Here is an 18385-nt window from a genome sequence, read left to right on the forward strand (position 1 = left end):
TTTCAAGATATTAAGTTCCTACAGGTCTAATGAAAAAAAGGTGACTGGATATTGATTTTTCAGCTAAGTGAACAGTTGCAGTGTAACCTTACCCCTATTAATTATCAGAAAATTTATGTGTGTGTGTGTGTGTGTGTATGTACGTGTATGAGTGAAGCAACACAGAGATAACTCAACCAGCAGAAGTTTAACAAGAAGCTGTATTTTATTAGAAAGCTGAGTATCCAAACAAGAAACACAAATTGCCAAGAAAGGAGACCTTGCTTCATGGAATTTCTTGGGTTGAAGTAAATTAACCTGTTTGTTAGTTTGCCTAAGAAAGTTCCGGATATCAAACTATAGTTCAAGAGATTCTTGTTTCAATGGAGAAGAGTTGTGACAGAAAATTAGGTTTTCCACCAAAGTAAGTTGACTGGTTGTGGCTCATATATCTTAAAGATGTCTTGGTTTTCAGCTGCTGAATACAAATGCTTCCGAGTTTTTGACACAGACTCTAAATTTTCAAGCAGAAAACTAGAGAAAGGGTTAAGACAAAGAAAAACCACGAATGGAATGTCATCTATCCTACACACCCAACTTTGCGGCAAATCCTCTTCATAAATGAATCAAGCCCCATTTAAAACTGTTGGTTTTCTATCCTTTGCTCATTCCCTTCCAGAACTTTGTTGTCTGTTTCTTAGAAATCCCCTATTAATGTCCAACTTAATTTTATTCACAGTGATTAGATCCATTTGTTCTGCTGCCAAAATTGGCCTTTATCTTAAATAGCTCCTCTCCATTCCCTTTGCTTTTCTCACTGGTGTATTTACAGAGAACAATTTTATCTTCTCTCAGCCTTCATTTTGCTAAGATAAACAAGCCAAGATATTTCATTTGCTTTTGTAAAATAAATTCTCTATTTCCCCTCAGCATGATATTAGATCATCTTTTCTCCCATTCCAATCTGAATTTACCTTGCCTGAACACAAATCTCCAAATTATACTTAACAATCTAGGTGAGGCCTCACCAGAATCACGTACACGGCATCAATTCTCCCTCTCTCTACTGTTAACAAAACTCATTGCCTGATTCACAGTAAGATATCGTGGCTTTTTCCTCCCAACAGCTGCAATATGTTGGCAGTTTACAATCATCTGATGGCCAGCTATACACCACCCAGTTCTTTCTCCTCCTCTGTGCTTCCAACTAATAAGCTCAAAGTTCACAGGAGAATTTCCTATTATTAAGCTTTGTGTTATTGATGCTTATCTCCTTTCTGCTACTCCAGTCCTTAGAACTGTGAGTTCTTCCTGTAAGATATTCCATTTATTTTCCATATCAGTTTTATCTGCCAGCACCACAATGTCCTGAATTTAATAACACCCTCTTACTTTTTCTGCTGAGACCATTAATAAAAATGTCTAGTAATATGGGGTTGAACAATAGAAACTTCACCAATAACCTGCCTCTGAGCCAGCAGTTCAACACTACCCTTTGTAGTCTCCCCATTAGTTCAGTCCTTATCTTCTTTATATTCCTGTACAAACTGTCAACTTCTCCATCTGTTAACTCCTTAAATGTATGGCACTGACTTCCCTTGTGTAGATTATTTCATCATCTTAGCAAGGATCAGCATAGCCAGAACAATTTTTATGCTTTGCTAGTGGTGAACAAAGCTCGTACTTCTTGTGTGCCTTTTCTTATATTGCACTACTCTTTGTAAGAAGGCAGCTCAAATAATGTGTGTCTGTAAAACTCTGCAGAAGGCGGCATCTTTGTGTTCATTTGATCAGTGAATTCCTCATGCTCCTCCTCCTTTTGACAAAATTTTGATATTTTCACTAGGAAAGGGCCTGTCCCGTTAAGCTTTGAGGAGCTGCACGGCCTCTGATCTTTTTCTCAACTTTTGAAACTAATGAACATCTGCAAACCCCAGGTAGACTCCACCTCCACATAACAAGCAAACATATCTCCCACAACACAAATGCAGGCACTCTCTCTCTCTCTGTGTTTTTGCCCAACTATGGTAGGTGGTCTATTTAAAAGACGTCATTTTTTCCCTACAGACCACAGGTCTCTGAGGTCACCGCAGCTAAACCAGCCCTCCCAACCCACTGACCTGGTCACCACCTCCATCAGCCTATGGCGGAGCATGGCAAGCTCCAGGAGCGTGGAGAAGGAATCCAGGATAAAGACCTGCTTTTCACTGTCTGTCTCTTTCTTCATCTGGTCCCACCTCTAATAGTGACAAAGCAATCTCTTGCACCAGCGCAGGGTCTTCTATCAATACCTCGGTAAATAACTGCAAGGAAAGGGGGAGGAAAAAAAGGAAACAGATAAATCATTTAGATACAGATGACAAAGGTCTTTAAATACTTTAGGGGACCATTCTACTTGTTGTTTTTCTGGACTAAATCATGACTGGAGTTACTTCTGACTTGCAGCCCATGCAAGGTCAGAATTGTGCCCACCCTGACCTATACTGACCCCTAAAAATACACTGGTTTTGCCACTTGCTTCAAAGGTTAAGACACTGAACCTATAAACCTGGTTTTACTCAGAGGACTTACCAAAGTTTATTTGATTTATTTTTTTATATCTAACACAGCGTATTTGCCTTTTTTGTTATAATCAAAATCCAGACAGCTTTCAGATGTATGTATCTCTAAAGCAGGGGCTCTGTAACTTGGTTCACTTATTACAAGCTGAGGCCATTCCTCCTCTAAAGAGCGTGCAGATCCCAGCACACGTGCCACTGTATGTGTGATGCTCCCAAAACAAGGACAGCAAACTCACCTGGTCAGCTAATTCAGCAGATCTGGACCCCTTTTCTACTGGGATGGTGGGAGCCTCCAAAAGAGCAGAAACCCCCACAAATTAAAATGATCAAAAGCTGCAGCTTCATAATGTGGGGAGCTGGAAAGAAGGCAATGGTCGGTTGGCTGTTGTGCTTTGGAAGCGGTGGCAGGAACAGCCCCCAGCTCTGCATGCAGGAGAAGATGCTCCTTGTCTCTAGCTGTCAAAACCTGTACAACTGTGCCACCCTGCTCATGTCAGATGGGACAGATAGAATCATAGAATGGTAAGGGTTGGAAGGGACCTTAAACATCATCTGGCTCGAGACCCTCTGCCATGAGCAGGGACATCTTCCACTAGACCAGGCTGCTCAAACGTCCGCACCACCTGGTCCTGAACACTTCCAGCAAGGGGGCAGCCACAGTTTCTCTGGGCAACCTGTTCCAGTGTTTCACCACTGTCACGGTGAAGAATTTCTTCCTAATATCTAATCTAAATCTGCCCTCTTTTAGTTTACAGCCATTCCCCCTAGTCCTATCACAACACATCCTTGTGAAAAGCCCCTCTTCGTCCTTCCCGTAGGGCCCTTCAGGTACTGGCAGGCTGCTCTAAGGTCACCCCGGAGCCTTCTCTTCTCCAGGCTGAACAGCCCCAACTCCCTCAGCATGTCCTCGTAATGCAGGCACTGCTATAGCTGAGTGGCTTCACACTTCGTTGCACATGACCAACGAATCACAGATCATGAGGAAATCTGCACTCAGCCATGCAGTTATTAGTAATAAGAGTTTAGATTTCAACATCTGCCATTTGCTACACCTTCCCAGCTACACTGAAAAAAAAAAGTTTGAAAAGACAACACCCCAAAGTTAAGTGTCAGAAGTTGCGAAACTTTATTTTGACCCTCTTCTCCAGTACTTTACAACAAGATTTTGTAATTCTATGACTCTGGATGGGTGGGACAGGACAACCCGTCTTCATGTGTTTCTTCACAGAGCTGCTAAAAGGACAATAGCATCTTCTGTATTTCCAAAAAGGACAAGAGAAGAGGTAATAAGCTTTGACTGTAGCGAGGCAGATCCGTGCTAGACTTTGAGGAGAACTTGATAATGGTGAAGCTGGTGAAGCACTACAACAGACCACTTGGAAAAGTCTATCACATGACGTGTTTAGGACAGTTACTTATCTCATGGGAATAACATAAGTATAGCTGATCCTAGTTTGGGGTGAGAGAGAAAGATCTCACAGATTCCCCAGGATCATTTACTCTTGTAATTCCAGAATTCACTTTTCTTTGTATATGGCTCCTCTGATACTTCTACATAGGAAAAGCACCTGTTCCCAGGCTGGCAGCATCTGTACCTCACCCCTGGGTAATTCATTTGTTATGAAGTTGAAAGACATTTTGGAAGTCAGATGGGAAAAAAGTTGAATCTTGTAAACTGTCCTTAGTGAAGGGTTGGAAAAACATGAAAGAATGAGGTCCAGGATCACAAAAAGAACCGCCCAGGAAGGACAGAAATGATGATTCTAGCATACCAAGTCATAAAGAAAACAGTATGTGATCACATGAAGACTGCATCATTATGCCTATGCAAAAGGAAACCAAATGAAATCTGCTCTGGCAAAAGTCAATTTCCTAAAATTTAAATGCTTGACTTTTACAAGCTTAGTGTCTTCTAAACATTGCCTGCTTGTGTGCATTTGTCTCATCTGCAGCCTCTGTTGGAGGAAAAGGAATGGGCAAGAAGTAAACACAACAAACCCCCTCCCTTTCCCCCTTGGCAACAGAAGTGTGGTAACTTTAAGATCCATCACAGAACTCTGCCACTGACTTCTAGGATTCAAAGTTCAAAAAGCAAAGAGTCATTTGTGATCTGCTGTGGACAAGAGAGTAGTGGGACACTGGCAATGGATTTCACTGGCAGCAAAGAAGTGCTGGATAAGCAATTCTTGGGTTTTGCTCTGGGGCAGAGAGGGGAGCATCCTAGATGGCTGTGCCCTTCTGCCTTAGTTTGCATCTATACTTTCCTACCTACCATAGTCTCCACAGTCTCTTCATCTCACCATTTCTGTCTCCATGCCACAAGCTTTTCATTTTCATCCCCACTCCCTTGACTAACAAGTCCTGCTATCATTGGTTTTGGGCAGCTGGAGCCAATCTCTTCACCAAACACTTCTCAACCCTCCACTCCCTCCTGAGCTGCTTGCTTGCCCCAGCCCCAGTTTTCTGGGCACTTTCTTCCCCATATCTTTTTTTTCCTTTTGGAAGGAACTCACTGGGTCTTAGTCCTAGGCTCTGTCTTCCAGCTTTTCATCTACTCCAGTCTTCATTTCTGTGTACTGGCTGCCATCCCACTTACCAAGCCAGCTGTATTTTCCCAGCGCTCCTGCCCATGTCCCACTCCACTAGCAATGCTGCCATGGCTCCAGTGCGATCTGCTCGGCCAGCTGCCTCCACTGCCTCCGGTGAAGGCAATGCGAGTGACAGAGAAGGCCAGCAGCTCCTCGCACTCACTTTCAATGCTCAGACGCAAATCAAACGTGGATCACTTAGACCAGAGCTATTACTGCAGTGGAAAGTCCTGATTTGCCTGAGGTTGTAGATATATCAGGGCACACAGAAACTTCAGATAATGTGTTCCTACTGAGCATGTTACAGTAGCATAGTTCAGTTTAGTTTATGCTGGCCAAACTTGGCAGGAATGAAAGCATAGCATATCATTACCTAATGAGTCTTCCCAAACTTGAAATGCATGCTCCAAAGCATATCTGTATCACAATCTTTCAGAGAAAACAGATAAAATCACTTATTTTCCATTTCTTGCTGTCAGCAACAACTAAGCTGATTAATTAAAAAAAAAAATCAACCTGATAGAGACATCCAGCATCAATAATTTCATTCACAATCATTAGCATTTATCGAAATTATAACCAACCAAATTCAGAGTCCCACACCAGGAAATGGTGGACATTACGGTAATAACTGGCTCCACCTATAACAATATTTGCTTTAATGTCCAGTCTTTTTTTTTTTTTTTCCAGAGTGTACACAAGCACAAATGCAAAATCTGGAGACTTACTGTGACCTCATGTCAGTTTAAGTGTGTATATTTTCCTTCTCATTAAGCTGATCGTTCCTACTTTATACTGGCATAATATCAAGAGTTCTACCTTTCTGTGTTCATTTACAGAAAAAACCCCTTGTTTTAAAGGTGGATGGAATGGATCTTCACCAATCATAAGCAAATAATTGAATTCAGAATCACATAGCTAGAACTTTAACCAGCAAGTGTAAATGAGTTAAGAAGATCACACTGTTGGGCATTCTCCTTTAAAGAGTTATTACTGACACAAAAATGGAACTCTGGTTTCTGGTTTTTCCACAGTTAGCCACTCATCAACTACTAGCTGAAGTACTTATTTTTCTAGATTACTTGCTTTACTGGCTGTTTTTGGTCTGCAGATGCTGTAGAATTCCTGGTAGATATACTCAAGAGTTTTGAGGGTCAAGCACACCAGACCAAGAGAAGGGTCAAACTCCAGAAAATAAATGTTCTTCAAAGTAGGACTTAAAAACAACAAAAAAAAGAATAACAAAAGTTACAATAATGAAACAAAGAAAAAATGGCTCTCAGATAAGACTTTTATAAATGGTACTTATAAAGAAACCTTGCAATTCCTTAATTTGCAAGAATAAATTGCAATGGCTTTAGTGCACAGCAGAAATCAATCGTCAAATCTGAAAATAGAACTGAAGCCTTAATAAATGTAATTATGTTCGAACACATCTAAGTAGTCTCATTTGCTAATGAAAACAAAAAATGTTTAAAATTCTTTTTTGTTAGCCGACATGTTTTATTCACTGCATTTTCACATCTATTATGCCCGCCCATTAAAACTGTCTGCACTTGAAAATAAGCCCTCAGATAACCAACGCAAAATCAAAATATGTGTTGGGGAACGAATCGGGCCAAGGGGCTTGAGGCAGAGGCAGGAAACCAGAAGGGACCAGAGACAAGCGGCTCTTGGCTTCTGGGTGTGTGTTAGCTGCTCTGTAAAGCCTTTGCATAACCCGCGGTGCTGCACAGCTGCGGGATGGGGAACACGGGGCAGGTCTGTACCACAGGTAATATGCAGATTCCACGCATGAAAACAGAGTGCACGCACATCCAACCTGACAGTCGTGCTAGAAAGAGTAATAGACTATGGCCAAAGGGTATGGAAAGTTGTGAAGCCAGGTTGGGATACTGATGCAGTGAGTCTAAATGGAGGCTAACCTCATTATTGGCATTCATCATTACTGTTTAATGGTCTGCACCCACGGAAATATTAACGTCCCAATGCACTGCAAGATGCCATTATCGAACCCATAGTCATGAAAGGGCAGTGTAAAGGTGGTGAGGGAGGAATCACTTTTCTTCTTGGAATGTTCTTCTGACTATCTGAATAGCGTAATACTAATAACACGAGACACTCATCTACTGCTTGATTCACCTTAACACTGTCATTTTTTCAAGTAGTCTTATTTTTAGGTGCTGGATCCCAAATTTTTACAATCACAGAAACTAGAACAGAACGAGGTACTCTCCAGAAAAATAAAATTGTGCAATTACTCACCAGCTAGTGTTAAGACAGATAAGCTGCTTAGTAATTACACTATAAGGAAGTCCAAATTCACCGATGTCACCTCTCTGAACTTCCCGCCAAATCTTGTGGACATATTCCCTCTGGACATTAATCTAAAACTCAACAATAAACACAAGTGATATCAGTCAATAAAATTCACACATAGCTAGAAATCAAGGCAAAACCAGCTATTCTTCATTCAAATACAAGCTGCAAAAATTTCTATTTTTATATATATATAAATTTTCAAGTCAATTATCTATGTACCCACTCTAGATGAATTCTTACTGCCAAAATTATTTTGAATCTTTCATATTCTTTCAGAAGAAAATCTGAGCTCCAGCGATGCTGACAAGGTTCCATTTTTATTGCTAGCAATGTGGTAGCTTTAGTGGCAACAGCAGCAGCACAGTAACCTCTTGTACCAAAACCCAAACTTCTGTTTGTGGACTAAAAGCCAGGTTACAAAGGTGAGCTAATTAAACTTCCCAGTTTGCAGTCTCTGAAACCAAAGCTCAGAGAAATGAAATATCTTGTGGCAGGATACAGTGCAAAGCTGAGGCAGATTTTTAAGCCAGAGGAAAAATGTGAGGATTTCAAATGTTGAGCTTTAATTATTAGCACAGGAATTCACAGCTATCTGAAATACACTGCTTTTCAAAGTGTACTTTGAAGTACAAGCTTTGTTTATATTCTTTGTAAAGTCTCTTCTCTCATGCTATAAACAGGACTAGTTCCTCATCCACTGCATTACAGAACAAATACAGATTATAATTTTATTTACCTTTCACACCTCTCAACTACTATTTCTAAGTGTCTCAAACAGTAGCAGATGTGGCTTTAACATGACATATGAAGCTCTGAAATCTTTCCAACATTTTCTTTCTGATCTTGATGAAATTATAGCTTTCTGCTTTTGAGCTTCAGGCCTTAAATTTACCAAGCATCTATAGAATTCATTGATAAATCAGTGTTGACCCATTTTAACATTGTAAACCCATGCAGGCTATAATCAAAGCTTCCCATTCTGGATTTCATCTCCTACATCCCCAAGAAGGATACACTGTAAATTCAACCTACTTGTTGGTTTACTATGTCCCTCAGCAGCTGGAGAGGAAGTTGCAAACAGATGCATTCATCCTTGTAGGTGCTGGCAAAATGTTCAAGCTTGAGATCAAATCTTAGTCATTTATGCATGATGTCAGTTATCACCTGGGCCAAAGCAAATCTTTCCTCTGGGTCCAAAGCATGTTGGTAAGCTTCAAAGTAAACATCTAGAAGCTGAAGAGATATTCAGAAGCACATTTAGAAATGTTTCTTCACCCAAATATACATTCTTTGTTGGGGAGAGTTCTGAACATGGAGTTTGCTGCCTGTATCAAACCAACAGTGACCCGGTATGGCATCTTGTTGCTGGCACAGGTTATTACTCGATGCTTCATCAGAAGGCTCAAGAACAGAATACAGAATAAACTGACCATACGAGAAATTTCTTCCAAATCTTGCATAGTTAACATGGTTTTCTTCTACTGAAGCATGAAGATTTTTATTCTGCACATTTTTCACTTCAAAAAGTAACAAGGCAATGTACTTGCCACTTCAAAAACACCTACTTCTTTCGACTCTAATCTATTCTCTGTTTCTTTTCCAGCACACACACTGGTTTCGTGTCTTTTAAAAGCTCCATTTCCTCCGACCTGAAACCTGCAGACTCTCTGTTATCTCATTTGGCAATGACTGTCACCGTTATTTTACATTTTCTGGAGACATTCCAAATTAATTGAAGATGTAATTAAAGATGTACAAAGGCACATGCCCTCTTCAGGCTCCTCTACCAGAATACCTGTAAAGTTTTATTTAAACAAAAATTTTAATTACAGACACCCACAGCTTAGGACAGAAAAAGAAATGTGCCAAGCACGACAGCACATGAACTCTCAAGATGACATTGTAGTATTTTTTGGTCAGATGGCAATTAGGGGATTGAAAACATGAATGGCCAGTGCTCTCACTTCTGAACAAATTGGACATGTCAATATGAAACGATCTACATCTGGCTATTTTACATTGACACAGACATATAAAAGCATCCACACCACTTTGCATACTGATACCAGAAGACTGTGGAAGAGCAAGATGCAGCAGGGCTTAGGGGGTAACTTGGTAGCTGAAAATTCAGATCTCAATGGAAACAAGTTTTCTGATGTAGACTTGCCTGACATGGACTGTTCTGGAGGAAACTAAGACACTGCGAAAGGCTGTAAGCAAGTTTTATACTGGCTAAGCCAAGCTGTCTCAGCTACTGGGCAAAGGGTTATCGTTTCCTCATTCAGCAAGAACTCTGTCCCAGCTGGAAACAAAGCTAGCGAGACCCACTTCCATCCTATTTCAGCTAAAAGCAAAAGACCTCCAGCAACAGCACATCTGTACACTTAATCCTGCCTAGAGAGTTGGGTTGTGAGAGCAGTTTCAGAATATGCTCTTTGATGGTTTTGGAAGAGAATTAGTGTATTGTCGCTGTAGAGGTTTCATTCTTCTCTATGGGGAGTTTTTCTTCCAAAAAGAAAGCAAGTTGCCTTATACAGAAGGCCTGTGATAAAAATCGAAGGTAGAGTCACAGAGGTAGCATGATCATACAGCCATGGAAAGCAAAGTCAATGGGGATGAGAACAGAAACTTAGTGAACTAGGCAATTAGACAATATTTTATATAGCTCTGTAACACAAAGGTCCTCTATGAAAATGGGAGAACGGCCTTAGGAGATTTCCTAAACTAGATATAACTATTTTAGTTTACAAGGTTTTCTATTTAAAGCCTCTTCGGTGGTACACAGGAGATTCCCTAACACCCTCTAGCATTCCTATCTGGAGAGCTGCCCTGAGTCACTTCAGGACTGAGAAAAAAACATTTCAAGTGTGTGAAGGCAACCTGAGTTAGTGCCATTTCTCCCTGCTTCTTGAAGGGGTCAACCTGCTCCTTTCCGCTCCATGACGCTCACAGCATTGCCCTAGGGACGGGCGAGTCCTGTAGATGGAAACATGCTTCAGGCTCCTCTGGGTCCCTTCCTCTGAACCTGTCTACTCTCCATCTCTCAAGACTGAAGTCTGTGGGTAGAAACCCTGGATGCCTTCATGTCCCATGGCAAAATACAGACACATGACTGGATTCAGAAAGAGGAAGGGGAAAGTCAGCATCCCTCATGAATGGCAAAGCTACGAATCACTTCATACACATTTTTAGTGTTGGTTTGTTTGTTGGGTTTTTTAACTCTATACTAAATCATGGCATTTTTTGCTCCAATGGATTAACTAACAAAAATGAAAAAAAAAAATTATAATGTATGTAGAATTATATATAGAAGTTTTATTAATAAATATATTACTTTTTATGCTGTAATACACAAAATCTCTCTCTGATTCCCTCTGACAATCCAAATGATGGGCCTAACAGCTGCAGACAGAGTCTCTCCTCCAGCGGCTTCACAACAATGCAATGACTACAGTTCTAATGACAGCCACGAAAGGTTTCCCGCACCAGTCCCAGAAAGCAGGGACAGCCAGGACCACAGAAAATCATTGCATCTTGGACTTCCTGGTGGCCCAGGCTCCTCAGGACTGGACCTGATTCTTGCTAGTCTGCATTTGCTCCATTCCCTAGCATGCAAGGAGTGACACAACATGCTCTGCAGTTTTGCTCTGGAGATGGCCTTGTCCTTCCCAGTTATCTTTCCCGCTTAACTATCCAGTGCTGGGCGACTCTCCCTACGGCCTTGCACAAGTGCTTCCAGCCCCTGGCACAGCAGCTACAGAGGCTGCTGTCTGACAACAAAAGCATTTCTTCTCACATGTTGCAAAAGCCACTACATGTGTTCTTCAGACCCAAGACACAGCACCCAGCAGCTCCAACCCTCTGCACCCAGTCCAGCCCAGCACTGGGCTCCCAACACATCTGAAACCCGTACCACCACCCAGGGTTGCTGGCTCTGGTATCTGTGTGTACACACAATGGAAAATGCTGTTGAAAGGGAACCTTACATAACCTGAAGTACTTGCAAATCACTGTTTTCAGACCAAGAAAAGCTTTTGTACCTGGCATTATTTTCCCAAGAGAGCAGTTTCACAGGTCCAGAGGTCAAGCAGCACAGCGTATCAATCCACAGAGGCATGTGCCCAGCTAAGCATGCTGCTGCCACTGAATTGCTCACAAGTTATGTTGCCTAAGACAAAAGAACTAAGTAGAAAGTAAGAAGATGTCAGTATCAGAGGGATTTCCACATGCCTAGAGTCCCAGGGCTTGCAGTAACTCTTTTTATTTATAGCACAAGGTTGTGGTTTTTGCTTGCCAGGGAATTCTAGGCCAGAAAAAGATTTCAAGTTCCATAAGCTTCGGAGGGCCCCAGAGTATTCTGCAAGCCAAAGAACAAGCGCACCAGGCATTGGGTTTAAACATATCTCTTCCATCATCTTCTAACAAATGTTCCTTGAGGTAAAAAGAGGTTCAAAAGACCTACAAGAGATAAAGCCACAGAAAGCACAAGAAAACTAGGGGAGGAAATAGAAGAGAAGCTTAATTTTTCACAGCACCAAATCATGTTGGGATAGTCTTCACCTGCTCACCTTGACTCTCAGATCAAAGAAAAGTGGCATGGACTACTCAAAGATAAATTTTACAAAGAGATATAGCAGGGCAGAGTGCAGACCCAGGGGAGGGCTTTCTTTTCAGATGGCTTGCTATTAGAAAATTCAGTCTTCATAATTTAAAAATGACTGTGAAGGAAGGAAATAAAAATCACTACAAATGTTTCTACGCTAGCAGCCTATGAGAAGTCCTTAAAGAAATCATGCTTTTGGTTTATTGGTTGTGATACTATCTAAATTAGATCTAATTTTGACAATAAATGATAAATCAAGTAGAGTGAATCTGAAATGTTTAGAGCTGCAGTTAAAAATCAGCCATGGGCTAAACAGAAGAGGCTTCAGCAGCTATTCTTCAGCTACAGACTTTAAGTGTCGTGTTTTTCAAAAGCTGAACAAGAGAGTCGTTTGAAGACCATGATCACTGGAGAAGTCAGCATTAAAAAGTCTTTGGGTTCATGGCACACAGAAAGAGACCATCACAAGAAGGAGCATAAGGAGCTAGGACAGGTTGTACACAGTCAGTCCTGAAGTGTACTGTGTGAGGGTGATAATGAAGTGACCTATAAACACAGGAACTGCTACACCAGAGTACCCTACCTCATTCAGTATTCTGCCTCCTGTCATGACAGAATCACAGAACGGCTGAGGTTGGAAGGGATCTCTGGAGTTCATCCAGCCAACCCTCTGTTCCCAAACAGGGTCACCTAGGGTGGTTTGCCCAGGATGAAGACTCCATAATGTCTCCGGGCAACCTGTGCCAGGGTTTGACCACCCTTACAGTAAAAATGTGTTTTCCTGTGCTCAGATGGAATTTCCTGTATTCAGTTTGTGCCCAATGCCTCTGGTCTTGTCAGTGGGGACCACTGAGAAGAGTCTGGCTCTTCTTTTCATTCCCTCCCACCAGGTATGTATACACACTGATTAGATCCCTCCCAAGCCTTCTCCAGGCAGAACAGTCCCAGCTCTCTCAGCCCTTTCTCATACGAAAGATGGTCCAGAATAAAGTCCACAATGAGGAGGGCCTTCAGGTGACTTCAGAGAAGATGCTAGCAGGTATTTAGGCATTTACAGATTTGTAAAGGTTTTTGGTCATCTTAATCCTCAGCTATGCCCTGCATCCTCTGTCAGAACATTCAGTTGTAGAGAAGCATACTAAAACATCAAAAAACATTATCTTGCCAACATAGAAACTAATTCCGGTAATTTAAAAGATATCTTGTACAATTCTCTATCATATGTGTTTGTGCCATTTATTCAGTGTTTTCTAATGGCCCTCCGCCATACTTTCTACAGTTACAAGCTTCTTCCTCCTCACTATTCTAGAAGTACAGCTCCTCTTTTTAGAAGTTTGTAATACAATCTGTCTCAACTCAGTTCCTACTGTAAAAAAAAGCAACAGGAAAAAAGGGAGTCTGGAACATCAAATATTTTGGTGCTTCTTATTTACAACTGAGAAAAGTTTAAAGGTGGTGGGAGGTAAAATCAATTCTGCAGAAAAGCCATCTCATACGTTAAAAGACGTTCAGAAACAATTAACATTTTTCTTTTCTGACTCTCTCTGTGCCTTGAATATGCACTTGCTCATTATATTACCTAACTACATCAGTAAATGTCCCTTCTGTGTTCTTTTCTCCTCCAGGATGACTTTGATGTCTATGACCCTGAATAAGTGCAAAACTATGACATTAACAACATGTGACAAGCAACTCCAGATGCTCAGTTAGGTCGTTGTAGCACATTCATCACTTAGCTAACTAGGAGGATAAAAGAAAGGTCCCAAAAATCCAGTCAGCACTTGGTCTTGCAGAAGTACAACGAGGATTCCAGAAATCATAAGATCGGCCTACTTTGAAAACAGCAAACCAAATTATGACAGGTCTTTTGGACCTATAGATGTCTTACTTTTATCTTTCTCAATGTACTGGCTGGCCACAAGCAGCAGCTGGTTCTCAAGCTCCTTCACGTCCTCTAAAGCCACATCATACCCTATGTAAACTCCTCGCTGGTCCCGTGTGTGTATACATCCGTCTTCACCAGTGTGAAAGTCGTCATGGTTTTCCACCTCTGGAAACTCCATGAACAGAGCGCTATGGACCTATGCCATGAAAAAGAGACACAGAGGTACAAGCAGTCAGCTCTGCAAGGATTGCAATTCTGTGTAGTCAACATATCTAGGGGTGGACTTAGCCTAGGAACATGCTATTTTGTCACTAGCAAAGAAAAATAAAATAAAAAATTGCCAAAATATTATTTTTCACAGGTAGCACCTAGACTGTGGCTTCATTTATGCTATCATGGAGTAAGACAAACTGTACGAAATATCTATTGTGCCTAGTTTTTCCTTCAGGCATATAAATCCACAAAAAGCTCCAAGAAGGCATCAAAATGAGAAGATCAGCTCTCAAGCTAAGGCAGAAGTTTTTTCCCTTCTTCTAACTTAGCTCAAGCTTGGCAAAAAGTGCCTTGAATCCTGGTATTCAAATACAAAGTCAACATATTTTCTAAAGCCCTCATGGGTAAGTTACACCTGCAAGATTCGGAGATAAGCTCGCACACACAAAAACTTTAGCACTAATTAAAAGGATCACCCGCTGACTGATGTCCCAAATTGCTGTGACATCAGCACTTGTTCATAGAATAGTGTAACAGTGACCTTACTTTTCTAAAAAAAAAAAAAAAAACCTCAGCATCTTCAAAACAGAATCATCTACCTTGGCAGTGAGTCACTGGTTAGCTTGGTAACACCCCAGGCAAGAATCCAGTACTGCAGTCAGCAGAAGCAGTGTTTGCTTTCAAAATATTCTCCTTCTTGACTAGGAGTGCCACAAGGGGAATTACATACATCTATCTCTAGGTGTATAATTACAGAAGTTAATCTCCCAGTGTAAATAAACACTTGGTATAGGGGTATAGCCATAAAAACCTTTAAAAATGGTTCTTATTGTAAGAAGGTAGCAAGCAAACAGAAGCTCCTTGTTTTCCACTGTTAGTTTTTTTACTATTTCCTAGTATGTAAAGCACCTTTGTTCTCACTTCAGCACCAAATAATCATGCACAGTGTATTGGGACTTCCTCCTTTCACTGGCTGTGGGCTGGATGAGTGGTCGGTGAGGTAGATTGAGAACTGGCTGAATGGCAGAACTCAGAGGGTTGTCGTCAGCAGCGCCGAGTCTAGTTGGAGGCCTGTAACTAGTGGTGTCCCTCAGGGGTCAGTACTGGGCCCAGTCTTGTTCAACTTCTTCATCAATGACCTGGATGAAGAGTTAGAGTGTTAGTCACGGAAATCTTAGTCAAACTTATATGTACTGGGAAGAACAGCTTGCCAGCTTCACAGATCTATGCTGGACCAGAATTCATTCTTTACTATAAAGTTAACGAGGCAGCCCTGCAAAATGTATGCCTAATTTGAAAATAATGTCTGCACTCTCTGCTCTTTCCTTATTCTTCTGAACAGACTATTTGTTTCACTGCTCTTAGTGATGTGGTGCAGAATTTGCTAAAGGTTAAACCAAAGACCTTTACGGAAGAATCAAATTCAACTTGATTTAGGTAAATAACTGAGCAAATACTTGGCTGACTTTACCATGGCAGGTAGAAGGGGCTTTCAACTGTGTTTTTAAACATCCTTATGGAGAACATTCATTGAAATATCTCCACTTTCAAGCTCTTGAATTTTTTTCCAGTGATTCCAGTTCTGTCCTACTACTAAAAATCTCCGTCAAGATTACTGCATTCTGCAAAAGGGGCATGTGACTATAAAATGGGAGAGTTCGTACAAAACAAAACCAAACAGAAGTAAAGACTTTCTCCCTGTCATGTTTGTTTTGGGAGTCATATTTTAAAGAGACTACCCAAGCCTTCTAAATACTACTTATGCCTATAAAAAACATTAACAGCCAGTTATATGACCACAGCAACAAATCAAGTAACTGGATATTTATGTGTGGTGGTTTTTGCCTGCAGGTTTTGGCTTTTCTCCTCTAGCTCTGCTCAGGTTTACTGGGGCTTAATAAATCCCTTTTGGGTTATAAAGCAACACTCATGCACCTACATGTATTTTATGTGCTTTTTCCGAGCTGAATCTCAACAGGGGACAGAAAAGAATTCTAATTTAATGTAATGCATTGTTTTGCAGGGCCTTCTGTCATTGAAACTCACCCTTCTGATGATCTCTATCCCAAGCAGTCTGCTAGCAAGGGTGCAAAACTGCCTCAGAATCTCAGTTTTGGATACACTGCGAGCTAAGCCATCACACAGGCTTACAGCTTACAGCGTGGAGGGATTCATAACACAGGTAACACCTCCAATTTTGGGCATAGATTAGATGCTAAAAGTATTTTACAAACAATGCCATATGCTTCGGGTTTATAGCATGTGCTAGAGAGTATGTTAGATAGGTCTTAATTAGTTTGCCAGTAAAATGGCTCCATTATTGTTTCAGTTCTTGAGAGACAGTCTGTGCAGTATATATATAAAAAAAAAAAAAACAAAACACAAAAACATTAGAAACTGTTGTTAAGGAAATACTGTTGCCCCTGCTTCTAAATTTGTTGCCAATTAAACTGTAATAGGATTAGTAAATATTTATCTAGGCTTTGGTTGAAGTTCAAGCATATATACCCATATCCATGTATTAGTCCAGGCAAAGGGAGGCCACTGTGAAATAATGTCTCTCTCATTGCTAGGGTCTCTATGAAGTATTTCACAGATAATCTCCAGATCAGAAAGTGCTTAGATGGAAGGTCAGAACTGATCTTTGCATCATTTCTTCTGCAACAGGAAAAAGGGGAATGAAAACAAAGGCTGAGAGAGTTGGGGATGTTCAGCATGGAGAAGAGAAGGCTGCAGGGAGACCTTATTGTGACCTTTCAGTGCTTAAAGGGGGCCTATAGGACAGATGGGGAAAATCTTTTTAGCCAGGCCTGTTGTGACAGGACAAGGAGTAATGGTTTTAAACTAAGGGAGGGTAGATTTAGACTGGGTATAAGGAAGACATTTTTTACACTGAGGGTGGTGAAACACTGGAATGGGTTGCCCAGAGAGCTGGTAGATGCCCCATCCCTGGAAACATTCAAGGTCAGGTTGGATGGGGCTCTGAGCAACCTAATCTAGTTAAAGATGTCCCTGCTCACTACAGGGGGGTTGGGCTAGATGACCTTTAAAGGTCATCCAACCCAATGTATTCTATGATTCTATGATATTATGCAGAGTTCAGAAGGAGACTTTGTCACAACACCTGCTTCCTGGAAAACTTACACCACCCACTGAAAACCATTAGTTCTTAAATTACTTTTTCTGACTTGAAAATCTGAAGCTGCTGGACCACCCAGTTCCACATTTCTTTAGTGGAAAATCACAATTTTCTACTTCCAAGTAGCTTTTCAATTAGAAATTTTAATTGATTAGCTTTTTAAAGGATAAATGTGGCCATATTAGAAATAAAAGTACAGATACCTTAAAAATATCATCAACTCCATGTCCTATACACACATTTTATTTATTTTCAAAGAGGTTTAGATTTTTCCATATTTAGGGACATGAAGTTTTTTTCTGATGGGGTTTTTTTGTTTTTCCTTGGAGGGGGGTTGAAGTCTTAACATAAGCAAAAAACAAGGGCAGGAAGCCTACTTTCTTTCTGGTTCTAGCCACAGCTCTTCCATGATGTATCTTGGGTGTTTGATTGTATGTGTTTCCACAGGAAAATACAAACAAACAAGTTTCCAGTAAATGAGAAATAAATGAATAAATATGAGCTCAAAATGGTGAAAAAAACTCCTATTAAAATACTGTTGTGACTCATAGGGCTTTCTACATGAGAATTGTGGGATGAGTGCTAGGTAGCAGAGCTGTAAGGAAATTCTACAGCTCAAAAGACAAAATACTACATACATCAAATCACTAATGTCAGCATCATATATTGATTCTGTTTGGTATATTTTACAAAAACGTTGGGGAAACCAAAGTTTGATAAGCCTTAGGAATTTAATTTGAATTATTATTTTTCCAAAATGTGAAGCTAAGTGTACTAATTTTATCACTTCAGCCTCATGCCCTCATCCAAGATTAAAAACCAATAAGACCTAAACTCTACCTAAATGTAAATAATACATTTTAGAAGTCATTAGGAGTTACTTAAACAAGCACTTCTTCAAATTGCAAAATGCATCAGATTTCTCAGGAAGATCTATTCTTTGTGATAATCCCACGCTTCAAAAGGTCCTCATTTAAGCACAGCCAGCAGCACCGGTCTAAGTAAATGTTTATCTGGCAGGCAGTATTGACATTATACTTTTATGTGCCTGACGTTCCTCAGAGGTTTGCTATAGACCGCTGGTAGATACAGGTA

At 40.7% G+C, this 18385-nt stretch overlaps 1 protein-coding gene across 1 annotated transcript in view; it reads right to left on the bottom strand.

Annotated features, from left to right (window-relative positions):
- CCDC162 (coiled-coil domain containing 162) overlaps positions 1–18385 on the bottom strand; it is an 80740-nt gene that overhangs the window by 41343 nt on the left and 21012 nt on the right. Inside the window, exons 12-16 of the mRNA XM_075414245.1 lie at positions 15061–15290; positions 13942–14134; positions 8483–8683; positions 7394–7521; positions 2100–2282 (exon numbers count right to left, since the gene is read on the bottom strand). The gene's annotated coding sequence lies outside the window, so the exon portion shown is untranslated. The remainder of the gene's footprint in view (positions 1–2099; positions 2283–7393; positions 7522–8482; positions 8684–13941; positions 14135–15060; positions 15291–18385) is intronic.

The sequence above is a fragment of the Opisthocomus hoazin genome, chromosome 2, assembly GCF_030867145.1.
Source record: "Opisthocomus hoazin isolate bOpiHoa1 chromosome 2, bOpiHoa1.hap1, whole genome shotgun sequence".
In the NCBI taxonomy this organism is placed as follows: Eukaryota; Metazoa; Chordata; class Aves; order Opisthocomiformes; family Opisthocomidae; genus Opisthocomus; species Opisthocomus hoazin.